The sequence below is a fragment of the Pelodiscus sinensis genome, chromosome 15 (genome assembly GCF_052426305.1).
Source record: "Pelodiscus sinensis isolate ZL-2025 chromosome 15, ASM5242630v1, whole genome shotgun sequence".
In the NCBI taxonomy this organism is placed as follows: domain Eukaryota; kingdom Metazoa; phylum Chordata; order Testudines; family Trionychidae; genus Pelodiscus; species Pelodiscus sinensis.
Window position 1 is genome coordinate 43,035,471 of NC_143066.1, and position 19,977 is coordinate 43,055,447.

The 19,977-nt window shown below is 54.5% G+C and overlaps 1 protein-coding gene across 3 annotated transcripts in view; it reads left to right on the forward strand.

Moving 5' to 3' along the window:
* The first annotated feature begins 1,883 nt into the window (after window positions 1-1,883).
* IL21R (interleukin 21 receptor) overlaps window positions 1,884-19,977 on the forward strand; it is a 46,301-nt gene continuing 28,207 nt past the window's right edge. Inside the window, exons 1-2 of one of the 3 annotated variants that reach the window (XM_075899961.2) lie at window positions 1,884-1,936; window positions 15,533-15,650. The gene's annotated coding sequence lies outside the window, so the exon portion shown is untranslated. Of the gene's footprint in view, window positions 1,937-12,250; window positions 13,553-15,532; window positions 15,651-19,977 lie in introns of those variants that run through there. The other 2 variants (XM_075899963.2, XM_075899960.2) reach the window with 2 other exon arrangements.

Here is a 19,977-nt window from a genome sequence, read left to right on the forward strand (position 1 = left end):
CTCCACAGAACTCCCTCAAACTGCCAGAGCGAGGCAACCGCTCCTCTGCTGAGGTAAGGCCTCTCCCCCCAGGAGGGAGTCAAAGGGTAACCCCCAGGGCTTCGGCTGAGGTGAATTCAGGCTAATGCACGTTCAGAGAAGAAAGGCATCGCTCGGGCTTGGGCCAATTCGCAGTGTCATGGTCATGAGAAGGGAGGTGGGGCCGGCTGCTCAAGTTACTGAGCCCGGGTTGGGACGCCTGCTTTGGAATTTTCCCTCTGCCAATAGATGTGGATGCAGAAATGCAGGGTTGTTTAGGGAAAGCTACAGGGCCTTAGCGATGGCCACGTGTATGGTGGGCATGGTGCTGTGCAGAGATTTCCCTAGCTCTTCCTAGGCAGGGGGTCACCCTGAATTTCTCCAGCCCCCTCCCCAATTACATGCAGTGTTGTGAGTTTATTTGTTGTTTGGGGCCCTTGAATTGAACCGAATACACGCGTTAGCAGCATAGCCAGCCGGTGAGAAATACGTGTCCCTGAGAGCAGAATGGCTTTGAAAAGTGTGAGCGCAGCCTAGCCTCGTCCCACAGCTGCTACTTGTGACAATGCTCGTGCATTTGTCCAGGTGATATGGGCCTACTAATGATTTCAAAGGACTATTTGAAGCAAGGTCTGAATGAGCTAGTGATGAGCCGAGGTTTCAGCACCAGACTTACATGAACTCACCTATTCTGCCCAGGCATCCAGCATCCTTGTGCTGCCCAGGGATCCATTCTGGCTGGTGCTGGGTTATCCCAACTGTATGACTAAAGAGCATTAGAGCTGTACTTAGCCGGCCTGAAGGAGGGGTCTCCTTCAGTGCTTTCTTTGTGCTAGGCAGGTCATAGCCCTGGGACCTCTGGGCTTGCTACACTAGTCGGGCCCTACCAAAGTCACGGTCCATTTTGGCCAATTTCACATAAAAAATCATAAATTTTATCATTTCAGCTATTTATATATGAAATTTCAGAGCGTTGTTGTTATCGGGGCCCTGACCTAAAAAGGTGTTGTGGGGTTGCGAGATTATTGTACCAGATCAGGGCGGGGGAGGGGGGTTGTGACCCTGCAACTATTCCTTCGGCACTGCTGCTGGCGGGGGGCTGCCTTCAGAGCTGGGCAGCTGGAGAGTGGTGGCTGCTGGCCGGGATCCCAGCTCTGAAAGCAGAGCCGCTGCCAGCAGCAGTACAGAGGTAAGGGTGGCCTGGCGTGGTATTGCCACTTTTCCTTCTGCACTGCTGCTGGCGGGGGGCTGCCTTCAGAGCTGGGCCCTGGACATCAGCCGCCACTGGCTGGTCAGCCAGCTCTGAAGGCCGTGCAGAAGTGAGGGGGGCAGCACCGTGACCCCCTCAACCCCCTTTTGTGTCAGGATGCCCAATTTGAGAATTACTGGTCTTCCCCGTGACGTCTGTATAATATGCTGTAAAAGCCCACAAAAGACCAGATTTCGTGGTCTGTGATGTGTTCTTCTGGCTGTGAACTTAGTAGGGCCCTACGCCTCAGTTATAAAAATAACGAACTTGCTGGAGCCCGGGCACCGCTCTCATTGCAAACGAAGCACTGGCCACTCGCAGCAGAATTGCACTCGCTAAGCAGGCACATTGGATTCCAGGTCCTGGTGAAGAGAGCGATTGGGTGGGACACGTTTCTCTTGGAGGGGTGGGGTGAGTCACAGGCACTATCTGACCTGCCCCTCTCTCCCCTTTAGAGACAGGGCTGATTAGGGTCCATGGAGAGGCTTTTGGGTTGTTAAGTGGCTGCTGGAGCTGAAATCCCTGATACTCAGGACTAAGGGCTTAGGCCTGTTGGGACCAGGGGTGAAAGTAACTTACATTTCTTACAGGTATTGTCCTATCACAAGCTGTGGGAGGGCTGAGGCTGGGAAGGAGAGGTCTGGCCATACAACAGTACCTGCAAGAAATGTAAGTGTGGGGTGGAGTGGGAGAGGGAGGGGTCAGGGCAGAGGGTTCAGGTGTGTGAGGAGGGTGCAGGAGTTAGGGCTGGTGGCGGGGATGCACGAGTCAAGGTTGGTGTATAGGAGGAGAGGGCTCAGGGCAGAGGGTTCAGGTGTGTGAGGAGGGTGCAGGAGTTAGGCTGGTGGCGAGGATGCACGAGTCAAGGTTGGGGTATAGGAGGAGAGGGCTCAGGGCAGAGGGTTCAGGTGTGTGAGGAGGGTGCAGGAGTTAGGGCTGGTGGCGGGGATGCACGAGTCAAGGTTGGGATATAGGAGGAGAGGGGTCAGGGCAGAGGGTTCAGGTGTGTGAGGAGGGTGCAGGAGTTAGGGCTGGTGGCGGGGATGCACGAGTCAAGGTTGGGGTATAGGAGGAGAGGGCTCAGGGCAGAGGGTTCAGGTGTGTGAGGAGGGTGCAGGAGTTAGGGCTGGTGGCGGGGATGCACGAGTCAAGGTTGGGATATAGGAGGAGAGGGGTCAGGGCAGAGGGTTCAGGTGTGTGAGGAGGGTGTAGGAGTTAGGCTGGTGGCGGGGATGCACGAGTCAAGGTTGGGGTATAGGAGGAGAGGGCTCAGGGCAGAGGGTTCAGGTGTGTGAGGAGGGTGCAGGAGTTAGGGCTGGTGGTGGGGATGCACGAGTCAAGGTTGGGGTATAGGAGGAGAGGGGTCAGGGCAGAGGGTTCAGGTGTGTGAGGAGGGTGCAGGAGTTAGGGCTGGTGGCGGGGATGCACGAGTCAAGGTTGGGGTATAGGAGGAGAGGGGTCAGGGCAGAGGGTTCAGGTGTGTGAGGAGGGTGCAGGAGTTAGGGCTGGTGGCGGGGATGCAAGAGTCAAGGTTGGGGTATAGGAGGAGAGGGCTCAGGGCAGAGGGTTCAGGTGTGTGAGGAGGGTGCAGGAGTTAGGGCTGGTGGCGGGGATGCACGAGTCAAGGTTGGGATATAGGAGGAGAGGGGTCAGGGCAGAGGGTTCAGGTGTGTGAGGAGGGTGCAGGAGTTAGGGCTGGTGGCGGGGATGCACGAGTCAAGGTTGGGGTATAGGAGGAGAGGGCTCAGGGCAGAGGGTTCAGGTGTGTGAGGAGGGTGCAGGAGTTAGGCTGGTGGCGGGGATGCACGAGTCAAGGTTGGGGTATAGGAGGAGAGGGCTCAGGGCAGAGGGTTCAGGTGTGTGAGGAGGGTGCAGGAGTTAGGGCTGGTGGCGGGGATGCACGAGTCAAGGTTGGGATATAGGAGGAGAGGGGTCAGGGCAGAGGGTTCAGGTGTGTGAGGAGGGTGCAGGAGTTAGGCTGGTGGCGAGGATGCACGAGTCAAGGTTGGGGTATAGGAGGAGAGGGGTCAGGGCAGAGGGTTCAGGTGTGTGAGGAGGGTGCAGGAGTTAGGGCTGGTGGCGGGGATGCACGAGTCAAGGTTGGGATATAGGAGGAGAGGGGTCAGGGCAGAGGGTTCAGGTGTGTGAGGAGGGTGTAGGAGTTAGGCTGGTGGCGAGGATGCACGAGTCAAGGTTGGGGTATAGGAGGAGAGGGCTCAGGGCAGAGGGTTCAGGTGTGTGAGGAGGGTGCAGGAGTTAGGGCTGGTGGCGGTGATGCACGAGTCAAGGTTGGGATATAGGAGGAGAGGGGTCAGGGCAGAGGGTTCAGGTGTGTGAGGAGGGTGCAGGAGTTAGGCTGGTGGCGAGGATGCACGAGTCAAGGTTGGGGTATAGGAGGAGAGGGCTCAGGGCAGAGGGTTCAGGTGTGTGAGGAGGGTGTAGGAGTTAGGCTGGTGGCGGGGATGCACGAGTCAAGGTTGGGGTATAGGAGGAGAGGGCTCAGGGCAGAGGGTTCAGGTGTGTGAGGAGGGTGCAGGAGTTAGGGCTGGTGGCGGGGATGCACGAGTCAAGGTTGGGGTATAGGAGGAGAGGGCTCAGGGCAGAGGGCTGGGTGAGTGCAGGGGACTCAGGCAACATTTCAGGGGCCAGGGGGACTGCAGCCACACTCAACCTTGCCCCCGAGTGGTGTTTTTCTGTTTGCTGACTAGGGAGTGAGGCAAGGCGCACAGCCTGCGTCCTTCCCCCCGCCCTTCCCTGGGCCGTCAAAGCAGAGCAGACTGGGAACTTCGCCTTACTTCCTAGTCCACAAAAAGAAAAAACACTCAGCAACCAGGGTGTGGCTGCAGCCCACCACCCAAAATATCAGCGGGGAGCGGGGGCTCTGGGCTGGGCAGTCCCAGACGTGTCCCCACAGCCAGCCCCTCGAACCTGCCTGGCTGCCTGCTTCTGGTGCAGCAGCCTGCAGGACGCCAGAAGTCGGGCTGGAAGCACCCACCACGCCCCTACCCCCGAGTGCTCACAGCAGCGCTCCAGGGCACACCGGCTTCCTTCACCTCTAGTTGGGACAGTGTTTCTGTGGGCAAGGCTGCCCCACCTGCCCAAGCAGCAAGGCTCCCTGCCGAGGGCTGACATCCCGGAGAGCATCGGGAGATGGATTTGTGGAGGTCACAGGGGCAGGTGGCAGGAGACGGTGACAGAGCAGGGCCTCGGGGACGAGGGGTGGAGTGAAGGGTGGCAGGACAAACGACGGGGGCAGGGCGTTGTTGGACTGTGGTTTAGTGACTTCGCTCCAGAGTCCTAGATTTGTGACTGGGAAACCTAGATTAACATGCCTCTCCTACTAGGCCGAGAGTTTTAAAATGTATTTTTGTCCAGGTTGTTCTCCCGTATCATCGCCATCTCCGGAGCTCATGGTGTCAGGGGTTCTGCATGAACTTTTCAAGTATTAGAATTCATTGTGATGTAAGAATGGCCATACTGGGCCCGGCCAATGGTCTGTTGATCCCAATAGCCTGTCTTCCGGCAGTGGCTATTCCAGCTGCATCAGAGAGAATGGACAGAGCTGGGGATCCATCCCCTGTTGTCCATTCCCAACATCTGGTGCACAGAGGCTAGGGACACTTGGGGCATAGTGTTGCATTGCTGCCCAGCCTGGCTAATAGCCATGGATGGACCTGACCTCCGTGATTTATCTAGCTCTTGTTTGAACCCTGTTATAATTTTGGCCTTCGCAACATCTCCTGGCAAAAGGATCCATGGGTGATGGTGGCTGTGTGAAGAAAAACTTGCTTTGGTTTGTTTTAAACTCGCTGCCTATTCATGTCATTGGGTGATGCCTGACTCTTGTGTTAAGTGAGGGAGTAAATTACACTTCCTTATTCATTTTGTCCACACCAGTCAATATTTTATAGGCCTCTGTCATAGCTCCTCATAGTCGTCTCTTTTCCAAGCTCAAAAGTCCCAGTCTTTTTAATCTCTCCTCTCATGGAAGCTGTTCCTTACCTCTCATCATTTCTGTTGCCCTTCTCTGTGTCTTTTCCAATTCCAATATAACTTTTTTTAAATGGGGTGACCAGAATTGGGCACATTATTCAAGCTGTGGGCATTTATGTAGTAAAAGTGGAGGAGCTTGGTTTGCCAGACTGCTCGGTCAAGCCAGTCCTTCCAACTTATGTGAAAAGGCTGCGAAACAGCATGCCTCTGGACTGCACCAATATGGGGAAGTTTTATAAGCCAGTCACTGTCAAAGCCAATTTTAGAAGAACTTAATGAGGCTGTTAAGAATGCTGGAGACACAACTCAGTTTTTGTGAACCAGCATGGCTATTGCTTAATGCTTTCTGTTTAAGCAAGAGCTATCACATTGGAAGCCAGTATTCAGTGCGTTGCCACTTCTTAATCTTGAAGTTGGGCACTGGCTCTGAACAAGACTGATGCATGCTTGCTATCTTTCTGAGTGGGGAAAAAACCTCAGCTGACTGTCTAGAAACATCTGCAATAGTGCAATAGTGAAAAGATTCAGCCATTGAAAAAATGAATAACTTCTACTGTATTCCAAAAATGTGCATAGATGGCTGATGAATGCACTGGTGCAAATAGGCATCAAGTGTTAAGTTATCGCATAGGTTATCTTGATGTCCATGGGAGGCCAGTAGATCCATTCTAGATGTTCAAGTTATAGATGACACATCGGTTGCATCTCTGATATCTTAGAAAAGTTAAATACTTGAAACTCAACCCCAAAGAGATGCCTTTTTCTGCATTTGATGGAGCTACAAAGTTCTCTGGAAGGCATTATAAAGTACAATCTTTGTTCAGAGAAAAATGTAACCACAATCTCGCCTCTACATCTACTCTAGCTAGCACTAGTACTCAGGCAAAATCTTCAAAAGACATCAAAATGCCATAAATGTAATGGCTTTGTTATACTTTTTTTCAGCAAAAAGGACTGAATGTCTTTAAAACAAATAGAAGATACACTGGGATTGAAGTTCAAATTAGTCCAGCCTGGGAAAACCTGCTGCCTTTTTCCCAAGCAATTCTTGGCTGTTGTTTTAAAATTACTGAAACCGTTATTACTGGCTTATGCTGCAACAGTAATAGATCTTTGTCCATCAAGAGAAGCTACCCATGGATCGATTAGAATGATCAATTGAAAACATGTGGGCAGAAGCAAAGACTTCAGTCAAGAAGTTGACTAATGAAAGTACTTACATTGACTCCTTAAATGATGAGGAGAAGTCTTTCTTAAGCCAGTTGAAAAAGAACATAGACTTGGTTCTTATAAATCTACAATAGTGGTTTCTGGCCTCCACATAGCCTGGCTCATAAAAACACCTACAGCCGAGTGGAGTGAGGCGCTACCTGCAATGGGCTGCGATGAGATCAGGGTGGAATGGAGAATTTTGAACACAGATGCAAGTGATGAAGAAATGAAGATTTAACTTCAACTTCATCATCATCATCCCTAGTGGTTCAACCTCGTTTTTGTGCTACATTTCCTGGGATGAAAGAAGCAGGAGTTCTCCTCTTGCTACTCGCAGTCACAACAGCTACAGCTGAGCGTTCCTTTTCCTCATGGAGCAGGGTTTTGTGTTCTGAAAGACGTCGCCTTCTACCTAATCATGAGCATGTCACGAAGGACACACAAGTAAACACCAAAAAGTTGTGCAAACTACAAGAAACCAAGAGGGATGTAGATGTGATGCCTCATAGTGGTCTTGAGTAGCCCCCTTTCATTTCTGTGGTGATTTTAAAACTTGAGTTCAATCTAATAAAATGGTCAAGAGACATTTTTCCATTTTTGCTGCAGTGCCAAACAGCCCGACTTAGCCCAACAGTCTCAGCCCTCAGCGGCTCTCACCTCCTCAGATCTATATCTTGAAGTGCCCCCTACATTTGAACTCCTGTGAAAACACTGGCGCTGCTTCTGCAGCAGGTTCCTAGCTGGCTGGAATTCCATAGGCGCTGCTCTACATGGGCCATGTTAGCTGCATCTCCTCTTAGCAACTGTCCTTACTAACTAGTCTCCTTGCCCAGCTTTGCTGCTTTCTTGCATGTGCTTTGCTGACTAACACCTCTGCATTTTCTGCAAGGCTCATTCATATTTTACCTAATTTCCTGGCCTTTCAAGTGGTTTCTTTTGCTGTTTCCTTCCGGTGGAAGGATGTTACTTAGCTCTCAGCTGTTCTGCTGTCACTTTACCTCATTATTTTTGGTAATATGCAGATTATCTTCCTCACAGATATAGAGATTATGTGACTCTTGAAAGACGGTGCCAGGGGTGTTACTTTTAGAAACATGATGGTTGCTTAGCATACTGTGTTATTTCCATTGTTCCAGGAAGAAAATATGGAGAGCTATTGTTTTACCATATCATGAGCTTAACAGTTAGATGCTGTGATGGACCAGGCTGGGTCTGGGCACCACTGAGGGCATCAGCTCAGGGCGAATTGCTCAAAACCAGGGCTACTTACAGCCCCTAACTGGAGACAAAACCTGATCTCACCAACTCCGAACAGATCCTCCCAGTCCCAAAGAACCAACTACAGTCCCAGGCCAATTTACACTTTAGATCCTACCCACAAGAGCATGCTGGGCCAATCCTTTAGAAGCTAAAATCTAAAGGTTTATTAATAAAAGAAAGGAAAGGTGGGGTATGTCTACACTAGCCCCCTAGTTCAAACTAGGGTGGTTAATGTAGGCAAACGGAGTTGCAAATGAAGCCCGGGATTTGAATTTCCCAGGCTTCATTTGCATGTTGCCGGGCGCCGCCATTTTTAAATGTCCGCTAGTTCGGACTCCGTGCCCACGGCTACACGCGGCACGAACTAGGTAGTTCGGACTAGGCTTCCTATTCCAAACGACTGGTACACCTTGTTCCACGAGGAGTAACGGTAGTTCGGAATAGGAAGCCTAATCCGAACTACCTAGTTCGTGCCGCGTGTAGCCGCGGGCACGGAGTCCGAACTAGCAGACATTTAAAAATGGCGGCGCCCGGCAACATGCAAATGAAGCCCGGGAAATTCAAATCCCGGGCTCCATTTGCAACTCCGGTTGCCTACATTAACCAGCCTAGTTCGAACTAGGGGGCTAGTGTAGACATAACCGTGGAGAGTAAGGTTGTTAAGGAGAATATGTTACATGCACCAGTCACCAAGTTCTTAATGCAGGCTCTTAGCAGAGATGTTACAAACTGCTGGCTTAGAAGTCTCTGGTGCACATCCTGTATTAGGATGGGTCAGCAATCCTTCCTGGCTCTCTGTCCCTAGCAAGGATGCATCTGGAATTAGGAGCAAGATTGAAGACAAGATGGAAACGCCTTCATGTGATTTTTATATTCCTGGTGTTTCCCAAATTGGAGCTGGTCACATGATCAAATGCCCTGTCTGTGTTTCACATGTCAGCAGCCATGAGGCACTGGCCAGTCTGCAGGCTTCCAGACCCATTCCTCAGGTGTGTATCGGCCCCTCCTGAGAGCCATTGTCCATGGAGCAGTGCTAGCTAGCACAGCCAGTCACTGAACAATCCTTCCTCACCGTAGGTGGTCCAGGCCCATTTCCCCCTCCCAGACAGAGAACATTCCCAGGACCGCACAGAGCCCATGTTCATAACTCCACATCCAGACATCACACAAGCACATGAGTAGCACACACAGAGTCAGCAGAGCACACGCTTTCATCTGACACCTCCCGTGGTCCACTGTGTACAGAATTTGGGGCAAACACCTCCCGTGGGTGCAACAGTGATCTGCCTGCTCACTTTAAAATCCAGTAACGTGACAGCTGCGTTAATTAGCAAAGCCCTATCTCGAAGGTGTGATTGCACCATTTAGAGTACGGATTGTCTTGGCTTGCTAATTACTCATAAACAAATGCCTGTCACCCCATTCAGAGGCTTCTGCCACAGCAAACAGAGCCAGCATCTCTCCTAACGCAAGTCCCCACAAACTTCCCCTTTCCCATGGAACTGGCCACTGCAGCACAAAGCTAACAGCCCAGGGAGTGTGTCTGAGCTGCCCCAGCCGGACAGCCTACTTGATGGACATGGCGGGTTAGGTCTGCACCTCTGAGCCCTGCCGTGTACCTTTTCTTCTCCTGAGGGTGGTATTGAGTATGGAAACTCTGATGCCTTTGGTGCGGAAGAGTCGGCGCCACCCACATGCACGGTGCAGTCTCTAGGCGGGTGTGCGCTGTGGGGTGGAGATGGAACATTTGGCTTCACGGCACTTGCCTGGGCCAGGCCGAAGGCCTCTCTGCCAGCTGACTCCCACAGCGCTGGCAGTGGCAGAAATTGGGGCTCCCAGAGAAGCGGTGTCTGTGTCCCTCGTCCCAGCTCCCTCGTGGGCTGAGGGGTGGGCGCCGTTGTGTGGACTTGTACAGAGACCTTGGCGCGCCCCAGGCTGATCCTTGTGTTCACGTGCCACAGGCACTGCTGGTCCATGGAGCACTGCATACCAAGGGCAGTTCCCATCCCTGGCCCCAGGCCTGGGCCCTTGTGCTGTTTTTAACACGCTCTGCCCCATCAGCAGGAAACCCCCCCCCCCCCATGAGAGTGTTCTACCGCTGCGAAAAACCAAAATATACACAAATGTTCAGCCAGCCCACCCCTACCTGCCCTAGCCCACGGCAAAAGCCCCATCCCACCCCACCCGGCTCTGCCCCAGCCACCAGCAACAGCCCCCCCTCCGTCCCCACCCAACAACTTCTACTCCGAGACCTTCCCTCATCCCTGCTTCACTCGCCCCACTACCACCCCATCCCTCTCACACACACTAACTGCTCCAGCCCTGCCCATGCCCCACGCCCATCAGTACCTACCCCATTCCCATGTCTCTGTCCCTGCCCCATCCAACAGCTCCTCTGTGGCTGCAGGGGCCAGGAAGTGCGTCAGTTCACGCCACGCAAGGACAGAAATCGGTTCACGCACTGACAGTGGGAGCAACAGGAACTGGTCAGAACCTGCCTGCCCGTGGCTCTGAGTCAATCACTAGGGATTTGACAAATCAAAATGTTTATAAAGACCATAAAAGCAGAGCTCCCAGCCCACCGCCCTCCTGCTGCCAGACTCCTGGCCACTGGGGCTCTGTGGTCCAGGAACACGTTGCTGGTTTCGAGAGGTTCAGGCTGTACTAGCTCTGTGAATTGGTTTTATTCACCTCGCAGTGTGGGGTTCGAGCAGGAGTGATACTGACCCTTGGTCTGGCCTGTAAAGGGTGTGAAGTCGCACTGAGCGCATTCCGTGTCTGCTTGGAATTGCAAGTTTGGACTTGGAGCCTAGCCACAGATTGCTGTGGGAATGGGTTCATTCCAGGAGGGTCCAACACCTGCCCTGGGATACTCAGGATCTCCTTTAATGTCACCATAGCAGGCATCGAGGCACGTGGGTGAGCGTTGCCTGCTCCTGAGGCAGGGAGGGAAAGGGGCGTTACACCAATGTGTTTTAACACTGCTGCCTCTTATCCTTAGCCCCACAGGACAAGGGTGTTGCCTGTCTTTAGCTTCCCTTATCAGTTTTGGAGCACCCACCAGGCACCACAAGGGTTCCCCTCAGTCCTTGCCCTTTTGTATCTCCAAGCCCTGGCATTCCCCTCCATTTAGCTAACCCCCTCCTAACTAAATACAGAACTGCTGGTGTGCTGCACTAACCATCGCAATGGGGCGAGTGTCAGCTGCAGGGCTCCCCAGGCCCTGGGCACAGCGCATGGGGCTGGGGCGCCCCAGTGCAGCAGCAGGCCAGGAGGGCATCTGCCATGAATTCCTATAGGCAGTGCCTATCCCAGCAAAGCTGGGCCCTCTGATTGGTTGCTCACCCCCCCCCCCGGCCTGTCGCATGGGGCAGATAACCAATCAGAGCTGCTCCAAACAGCCCTCTGCCCCATAGCAACTGCCGCATCTTCTCGCAGGAAGGCACTAACTGCTTGGGGCAGCTCCTCGGCCCCTCCGCCTGCAGCTCCCAGGCTTGGGGGGGGGGCTAGACTGGAGGGGGGCTGAGCTTACTGTGGCACTTCAGTGATGAGGGTTGGGGTGCTGAGGGGCTGAGCCAATGGGGTCTGACGGGGCTGGACTGGTGGGAACTGGGGGGGCTGAGCTTACTGGGGCACTTCAGTGATGAGGGTTGGGGTGCTGAGGGGCTGAGCCGATGGGGTCTGACGGGGCTGGACTGGTGAGGACTGGGGGGGCTGAGCTTACTGGGGCACTGCAGTGATGAGGGTTGGGGTGCTGAGGGGCTGAGCCGATGGGGTCTGACGGGACTGGACTGGTGAGGGCTGGGGGGGCTGAGCTTACTGGGGCACTGCAGTGATGAGGGTTGGGGTGCTGAGGGGCTGAGCCGATGGGGTCTGACGGGGCTGGACTGGTGAGGGCTGGGGGGGCTGAGCTTACTGTGGCACTTCAGTGATGAGGGTTGGGGTGCTGAGGGGCTGAGCCAATGGGGTCTGACGGGACTGGACTGGTGGGAACTGGGGGGCTGAGCTTACTGGGGCACTTCAGTGATGAGGGTTGGGGTGCTGAGGGGCTGAGCCGATGGGGTCTGACGGGGCTGGACTGGTGAGGACTGGGGGGGCTGAGCTTACTGGGGCACTGCAGTGATGAGGGTTGGGGTGCTGAGGGGCTGAGCCAATGGGGTCTGACGGGGCTGGACTGGTGGGAACTGGGGGGGCTGAGCTTACTGGGGCACTTCATTGATGAGGGTTGGGGTGCTGAGGGGCTGAGCCGATGGGGTCTGACCGGGCTGGACTGGTGGGGACGGGGGGGGGGGGCTGCAGTGATGAGGGTTGGGGTGCTGAGGGGCTGAGCCGATGGGGTCTGACCGGGCTGGACTGGTGGGGACGGGGGGGGGGGGCTGCAGTGATGAGGATTGGGGTGCTGAGGGGCTGAGCCGATGGGGTCCGACGGGGCTGGACTGGGGGGGTGAGGGGGCATAAGTCATTGCTGGGCAGGGAACAGGCGGCTGTGGGGTGAGAGCTCCTGCCATGGGGCCAGACTCTCCTGACCCAATGAGTATGGGAGAGTGGGCGGTGTCGATCGTCAGTCGCATGCTGCTGGTGGGGCAGGGAGAGCGACACCCCCGGTCAGACCAAACACCTCACCGTAGGCTTTAAAAAAATCTCATGATGGGGGGGGGGTCTCACGAGTGGTTTTTGGCTGCTTGAGCCAGGCAGTACCGCGCAAGGGGAGACGTGTCCCTGGGATTCCCCAGCCCGCACCTCCCACCATGCCCCGATACCCAGTACCCCTGGCCTCTGGGCCTCACCCCACAACACCGCGGGCTGCCCCATCTCTCCTCACACCTTCCTTCCTCAGACAGCCTACTGGGCTCCCTCCCACACAGCCTGCTTTGGCTGCTCCAAGACCCTGGTCGCTCTGACTTCTCCAGGCCCACGCGAGCTATCCCTGGCCCTGCTCTCCCTCTCCCCCACGGCTGCTTCTGCGGGTGTGAGGAATGGGCTCCCGTCTCCCGTGTCTGCCCCACAGCCCCGGGCACCCGGAGGGAATGGCCCATCTGTCGTCATGCTCCTCTGCCCAGGCCTTGGGACCTTCCGCCGGCCTAGCTAGCTGCTGCCAGCCCATGGACCAGCAGTCAAGGCCCAGCAGCGCCCTGTGTGATCGGGCCGGCCTGCATTCCCTGCTCTGCCTTACACTAACCCATTGCCCTTCCCCTGCTGCTGCTGAGTCTGTCTGGGATTTCCTGCATTCTGCTGCCGGCAGGTGCAGTCAAAAGCGCTGAGCAGAGCTGTGCTCGGCTGCAAACGGGCCCCTACCTCTGACAGGAGCAGAGTAGCAGTGCATGGCCAAACAGCTAATTACAATTCACACACCAAGCCTAAGAGCGCAGGGCCGATGTGTCCGTACTGCAGGGCTCTGAATCCACCAGCTTCACAAAACCCCTTGAAATGACCTTTTAAAGTGTGGGTTTGCTCCACTGCTCCCACCATTTTCTCACTTGTGAACGTTAGAGAGCAGAGAAAAACACCACGCAGAGCTGTGTGGGTGTCAGAGTCGTGACTTCATTGTGTTTAATGTACTCACCACATCCTTCTATCTGCACAGTAAAACTGATACAGAGCTGACGTCAGCCACCGAATGTCACTGTATATTCCAATACACTACTGCGCTGTATTGCTCACAGGCAGATTTTTAGTTTTCACTCATTCAGGGCTGATGAACTCCACCTACTTTTCATCAGCTTTGCTTTCAGTGTCTGCAATGACAGTAACGTGTTAACCAGGCGAGTGGCCAGTGGATTTTTGGGAGGCTCAAGTGGACATCTGAAAGCATGAGGCAAGGTAATATCAGTGGTTCTACCCATTCCCATAGCGGTTTTGTGCCAGCTTGAAGTAGTTTGTACTATAATAGTAAGTCTTACTACACTTCAAATCTTTCCTATAGTGTACTGTACTTGCCCCTCTGGTGGTGTCCATATTGACTTTTCTTGTGCATAAGAAGGATTGTTTTGCTTCCTTTCTGATTTACCTGTTGCTGTAACCATATGGTCAGATGTTTTGCTGTTACTGCTGTGTACAGTAGCCATCAAGCTGAGGGCTCCGAGGCAAACACTCACTATGCAGTTCACTGAATTATCTTTAACCTCTCTTGACCGGCTAGTTTCTTTCCTTTGTTTTGCTGTAACTAAAAAATGATTTTCTGTGTTTGGGCATTTTATCTTTCATCTTGATTTCCTATTAGCTTTTATAAATGAGCATTGAGTGTTTGGAGCACGTCTTTATAAATACAGATGTGTACAATCCATGCAGCCATTTACAAGCACAGGGCTGGAGCCAGGAGACTCAGGCCCTCAGGCTACTCCAGATCTTGGTACTATATATCTGTGAACATACCATGCTGGTTCAGTCTCCATCTCTTACTTTAGGCTATTACACTGTTTAGCGCTGCAAACAGACAATACCGGGCATCTTTATTTAGTACAGTGCTTTTCATGCAGCCTGGCCCTTAAACTGCTGTACAGAGTTTCAAAGACCTGTGTTTAGTAATGCTATAGCACTTGGCAGGTTATGAGCATTCATGAATTAAGAACCGTGTCCAGGTCTGGTGTCCGCAATTCAAGCTGGATGTTGATAAATTGGAGAGAGTTCAGAGGTGAGCCATGAGAATGATTAAAAGAGCAAAGAGCTCAATCTATTTCACTTAACAAAAAGTTAAGTACTTACAAGCGGAACAAATGGTGACTAACGGGTTCTTCAGTCTAGCTGACACAGGTGGAACATGCTCCAGTGGGTGGACGTAGAAGCTAGACAAATTCAGACTGGAAACTAGATGTACATTTTTTAACAGTGAAAGTCATTATCTACTGGAACAATTTTCCAGGGGCTGTGCATTCTCCATCACTGACCATTTTAAAATCAAGATTGGATGTTTCCTGCTCTAGGGACTATTCTGGGCGGTTCTGTCCAGTGCTATAGAGGATGTTTGATCATGATGGTCTGGCCTGGCCTTGGAACGCATGAATCTATGGGCTTCCCCGGGCCCCCGGTAGCTCGGCCTGTCTTACAGATAGGCAAACGGAGGCACAGAGAAGGGACATGACTTGCCTGAGGTGACACAGTGAGTCCAGAGCAGGTGGGAGAACAGACCCTGAGCCTCCCAACCTGTTACTCATGTGGACTCTCCAAGGCAGGAACAGGTGAGCCAACAGAGGTAGGAAAAGGAGGAGATGAGTTTTCTGATCAGAAATTCTTTGAGAAGGCAATGAGGCAGACAGGCTGGTCTTAGTCCTACTCAGGGCTTTGGCCCTGAGCAGGCCTGGAAAATGGAAAAGAACTTAGTTGCATCTTGTGCTTGTCCAGGCATAGGGGCCCAACCAGGCCTGCTGCTCCGTTCCGTGCTATTCTGCTCTGGCAGGTGTGTCTCAGCACAGCACCCCAAGCCGAAGCAGCAAGCTCTTGGGCCCAGAGCCTGGCGTGTGCTGACACACCTGCTCTCACTCTGCGAGCAGCAGTCCCTCCTCCCTTGCCACTTGTGGGAGAAGGAGAGAAGGCTTTGGGGGCCACGGAGAGAGATCTGGGGGCCCTGGCAAGTGCAAGAGGTTAGACAACATGAGGAGAAGGTGGGTGCTTCTCAGAGAGAGAATGAGAGAGACCAAGGAACAGAGAAATCCTGGAAGAGCCTGAGGTGAGGGAGAGAGGAGACAGTCACTCGGCAGGATTACCCGAATGTGTGTCACCCTGCCCTGGCTCTGGCGCACCTCAGTCCCTCCTTTCTCTCCTGTGGCCCCTTGGTCTAATTCCAGTGGTTGGGTTAATGCGCAGGTGCTGCGTGGCTTTCGTGGCCTGGCAGAGGCAGGAGTCAGACCGGATGATGTCGTGACCCTTCCTGGCCTTGGACTGGTGCTGAGAGCTGAAGGGGACGTGTCCACGCTGGAATTAGGTAAATGCCTTGAGCTCATTAATCTGCCTCTGCTCTGCTGCCGCCCTGTCGCTAAAGGCCTGCATGCTGTGCTAGCCGTAATGGCCACAGGACTCCCACTCCTTGCAGGAGACATGCTCTAGTGCAGCGGTCTCCAGCCTTCTCAAGCATGAGATCACTGTTTGAATGCAAGAGCAGCGCAAGATCTACCTCACACCCAGACACCCTGGCCTCATCTCCTTTGGGCCCCTTCTCTGAGGCCCTGCCCCTGCTCACGCCGTCCTTCCCCCCCTCCTCTGTCAATTTCGCCCGGCTGGGCAGAGGGCTGGGGGCAGGCTCTGGTCTAGGATTTAGGGATTTGGAGTGCGAGAGGGGCTCTGGGCTGAGCGTGGGGCAGGGTTCTAGGTGCACCCTCTCTGAGAGCATTTGGATGCAGGGGTGCTTGGGGTGCAAGAGGGGGTTCATGACTGGGGCAGGGTTTCGGGACGTAGGCTCTAGCTGGGCCCTGCCTACCTCAGGCAGTTCCTGGGTGGGGTGCAGTGGGGCTAAGGAGGCTGACCCCTGCCCTGGCCCTGCACCACTCCCCAGAGCAGCCAGCACACTCCCTCCCAAGTCCTGCTGTGCCCCCCTCTGCTCTGTGGAGATGGGATACAGAGGGGGAGGGGGCACCCTGACACCAGCACCCCCCTCCCCTGCCCTGCCCAGCAAGCAGGCAGCTCCTGAGGAGGCAGCGCCAAGGCACAGGGCAGGAGAGAAGCAGCAGAGGGGGAGGGGCGGCTGAAGCGCTGGCACTTGACAGCCTCTTGGCCAAACCAGTCAGGATCCCGTCAGAGGCTCCAAGATCGACCCGTAGATCCCGATCGACTGGCTGGTGACACTGCTGGGAGGAAAGAGCTCACGAAAGCTGGAGGTGGGATTAGGTCCCATCCAGCCCACTGCACAAGTCAGCGTGTGACTATTCCCACATGCTAATATTTTGCTCAGTCTAGTTTTAAACATCTCAGCTGAGATGGTTTCAACCCTTCCCTTGGGAGATCGTTCCAAAGCCTAACAGAGAGCAGCACTGAGACTTTTTTCTGATACTCAGTCTAAATTTTCCATTTTGCCCTGTCAGTCTCCATTCCACCCACAGTTCTCCCTACACGATTCTTCTTTTCCTTAGTGTTACGCTCTCTCGACTGTTTGTGTGGCTGCCTGTATCTCACCCCACGTACTCATCTGTAGCCCGGCTAGAGGAGAGCAGCATGTTCGACTCCTTCCTCTTCCCTCAGGCCCTCCAGCCCTGGATCTTTCTGATGCTTTTCTCTGAATGGTCTCTGAGCCGGGGAGGAGACGCACAGGAGAAGACTGGGGCAAGGGACAGCTGGCTGGTTTGGGGAAGTAGACATGGAGCTTGTATTGGCTGGGTAGATGGAGTGGAAAGGGGAAAGGAGAAGTCCAGTAGGGTCAGCTGGAGCAAAGCTACCAGTGATTTTAGGGGAGCAGTTTTGAGGTGGGACTAACAGAGCTGCTTGAAGGTGATGGCGATGTAAGACTGGCTCCCTTGTGCATCTGCCAAGGCAGGAAGCAGCAATCCATAGAATCACAGAACACTAGGACTGGAAGGGACCTCGAAAGGCATCGAGTCCAGTCCCAGCCCTCATGGCAGGACCCAGCACCACCTAGACCGTCCCTGCCAGGTGTCTGGCCAACTCACTCTTACATATCTCCAGAGATGAAGACTCCACAACCTCCTCAGCCGTGCGCGCCAGAGAGTGGGGATGTTGGCGAGCCACAGTGAAGGGGGCTGAAGCAGTCAAGGGGAGCAGAGCCAAAAACATTTCAGCAGAGGTGGAATCCAGGCAGTGGTTTGCCTGGGGAAGGGACCCAGAGGGCGATAAGCCAGGGCATGTTGCAGGAAAGAGAGAGCCCAGGAAGAGAGAAGACGGGAAGGTTACAGGCACTGGAGACAAAGGGGAGTTGTGAGGAGGAGGCAGCCGAGAGGGCATGGTCCTGGAGGAGCTGTCTCCGGAGAAGCACTCCTGTGTCTGAGGCATAGTGGGAGGAAGCTGAGGCAAAGCAAGAGGCATGTTTGGTGAAGGCCCGTCGGTGGGAGACAGAGTGGGATCTGTGGTGTGTTGCGAGCTGTGCGCCAAGGGACTGCCCAGCAGTGGTGCTAATGTAACGACACGATGCACAAGAGGCAGAAGGCAGCTAGTAATGGCTCCCCATGGTGCTTGCAGCGCAGTGTCCAGCAGAGCGCTAACGAGACCAGCACCTTTGTGGAGGCAGGGGAGGCTTCCTCAGTGCCAAAGCCGCACTGGGCCCAGGAGAGAGAGACCGAAAAGGAGCCCAGAGCAGCGTGCTTGTCGCATGGGGGAAGCTGTGACGGGAGAGATGAGAGGGGGCAGCTTTCTCCGCTCTCAGTGTGGCTGCGAATGGCAAGATTGGCAGTGGGGGTGGAGAAGAGCAAGTCAGGAGCTCAGGGTTAGTGTAAGAAGGGGGCTGACAGTGGCCCAGCATTTAGAGAACTGGAGAAATTCCAGTACAGGCTGAACCTCTCTGGTCCAGCAACATGCATGGTCTGGCAGGACTTTAGTGAGTCGATGTCGTTTATTGTGGGTGTGGCCAAGTTTCCCGCGGTCCCATAAAGTTTGTTTACAACTCCCAGCCCTGGTTCTCAGTGTTCTGGGCTGTTGTTTAGCTCTAAATTACCCCAAATGTCTTCTAAAAGGCCAGTGAGCAGTGAAAGTGCTGGTGTTGCTGCTAGACAGTATCGACCTCCCATGGTCCAGCAAATTCTCTGGTTCGGCACCAGTCAGGTCCCGAGGGTGCTGGGCTAGAGAGGTTCAAGCTGCAGTGACAGTTACCGTTGCGTAGAAAGCAAGGGGGCAACAGGTCCAAGGAGCTGAAGGAAGAAAGGGAATTTGTCGAGGGACCGGCTGGTGCAAGGCGACCCAGGGACAGACTGTGGGGAACGATGCCCTGAAGTCAGCTGTGAATGGATGTTCAAAGGGAGCGTGACAGCCTCCTAGTTGGAGCCAGGGCCAGATTAAGGGGGGGTTGCTGGGCAGCTGCCCGGGCACCAACCTATGGGGGGCGCTTGATGGCAGCTGTAAGGGGCGCTGCACCCAGCCGTGTGGCGCCCCCTAGAGCTCCCATCAGGCACCGCACGCCGGGGGCAGGGCCGCGCATGTGTCGCACGCCCGCTGCCCGGGGCACAGGAATGGCTTGAGCCAGCCCTGCTGGAGCCTGTGCAGCGCAGCCCAGCCAGTCACACACGGAGCCCTGCTCAGGCCAGGGACCTCAAGGCTGAATGAGCCAATGTAATTGATGGAAAAAGCCAGTTGCCTCCACCGGAAAGGCGGTGCCAGTGACGTGCTGGGCTGGCCTCCTGCGACCCCCCGACTGGCTGGCATGTGGAGCTGCACGTGTGAGAGATTTCTCCTGCCCTTCGCATGGGCCCTGCCTCCAGCACACCCTGGGGCCACGGTTCAGTGAGAGCAGCCTCTGAACGAGCTCGGGAGACACAGGGGCTTTTTGCTGGTGACTCAAATTATTTTGCTTTCATTAGATGAGTAAACCTGGAAAGTTTTTGAACAAGAATATTCCCCAGGTTAGAAACGCTCAGTTAGTGCCTTCCTCCCTGCATGATCGAGTGCGGGGTGTGCTTCAGAGCCTGGGGCCTGCTGAGCACAGGGGGCCATGCAGGGACCCGTAGAGCCCTGAGCCGTGGGGAAGACACAGGCCGCAGCAGCTTCGTGCCCTGCGCTGTTAGGGTCCGGGTGGCCAAAGTGTGACCCAGCCCAGCTACCTGAGCCTGCCCTCTCTAGCCAGCAGAGACCTCAGGCCTTTGCCCTGCATCCCCTCAGTGACAGCGTCACAATAAGGCAAGGCCACGTGGTGCCTTTGCCTCCTTCCCACAGTCTGACAACACTGGGTAAAAGCCTCTGCAAACGCCCCTTGGGACAGCAGTGCTATGCAGGGCGATCTGCGGCAGGTCTTGGTAGTGGGAGCGCCAACCCAAACCTGCCAGGGTTGACTTTCACTCTTGCTGTGTCTACCTCTGTATTTGCATACACATAAATGTTAGCCATTTGCAGACTCGCCTGGGCCTGAATGGGTCACGTCCCGGGGGGCTGCTTCAGAGCAGTGGCCTTGGCATTTCATGGCTGAGCAGAAGAGTGGCTTATTGGTGCCACTGGTTGAGCATGAGAGTGTCTTAGCCAAAGATCTGAGCAGTCGCCTTGTTCTTTGAAAGCCAAGGTTTTCCTACAGATTCTCTTTCAGCCAGAACAGCCTTTCCTCGGAGTGAATGAGCGTTCCCAGTGTCCCTAGAATCCCAGGGCTGGCAGAGCCCTCAGGAGGT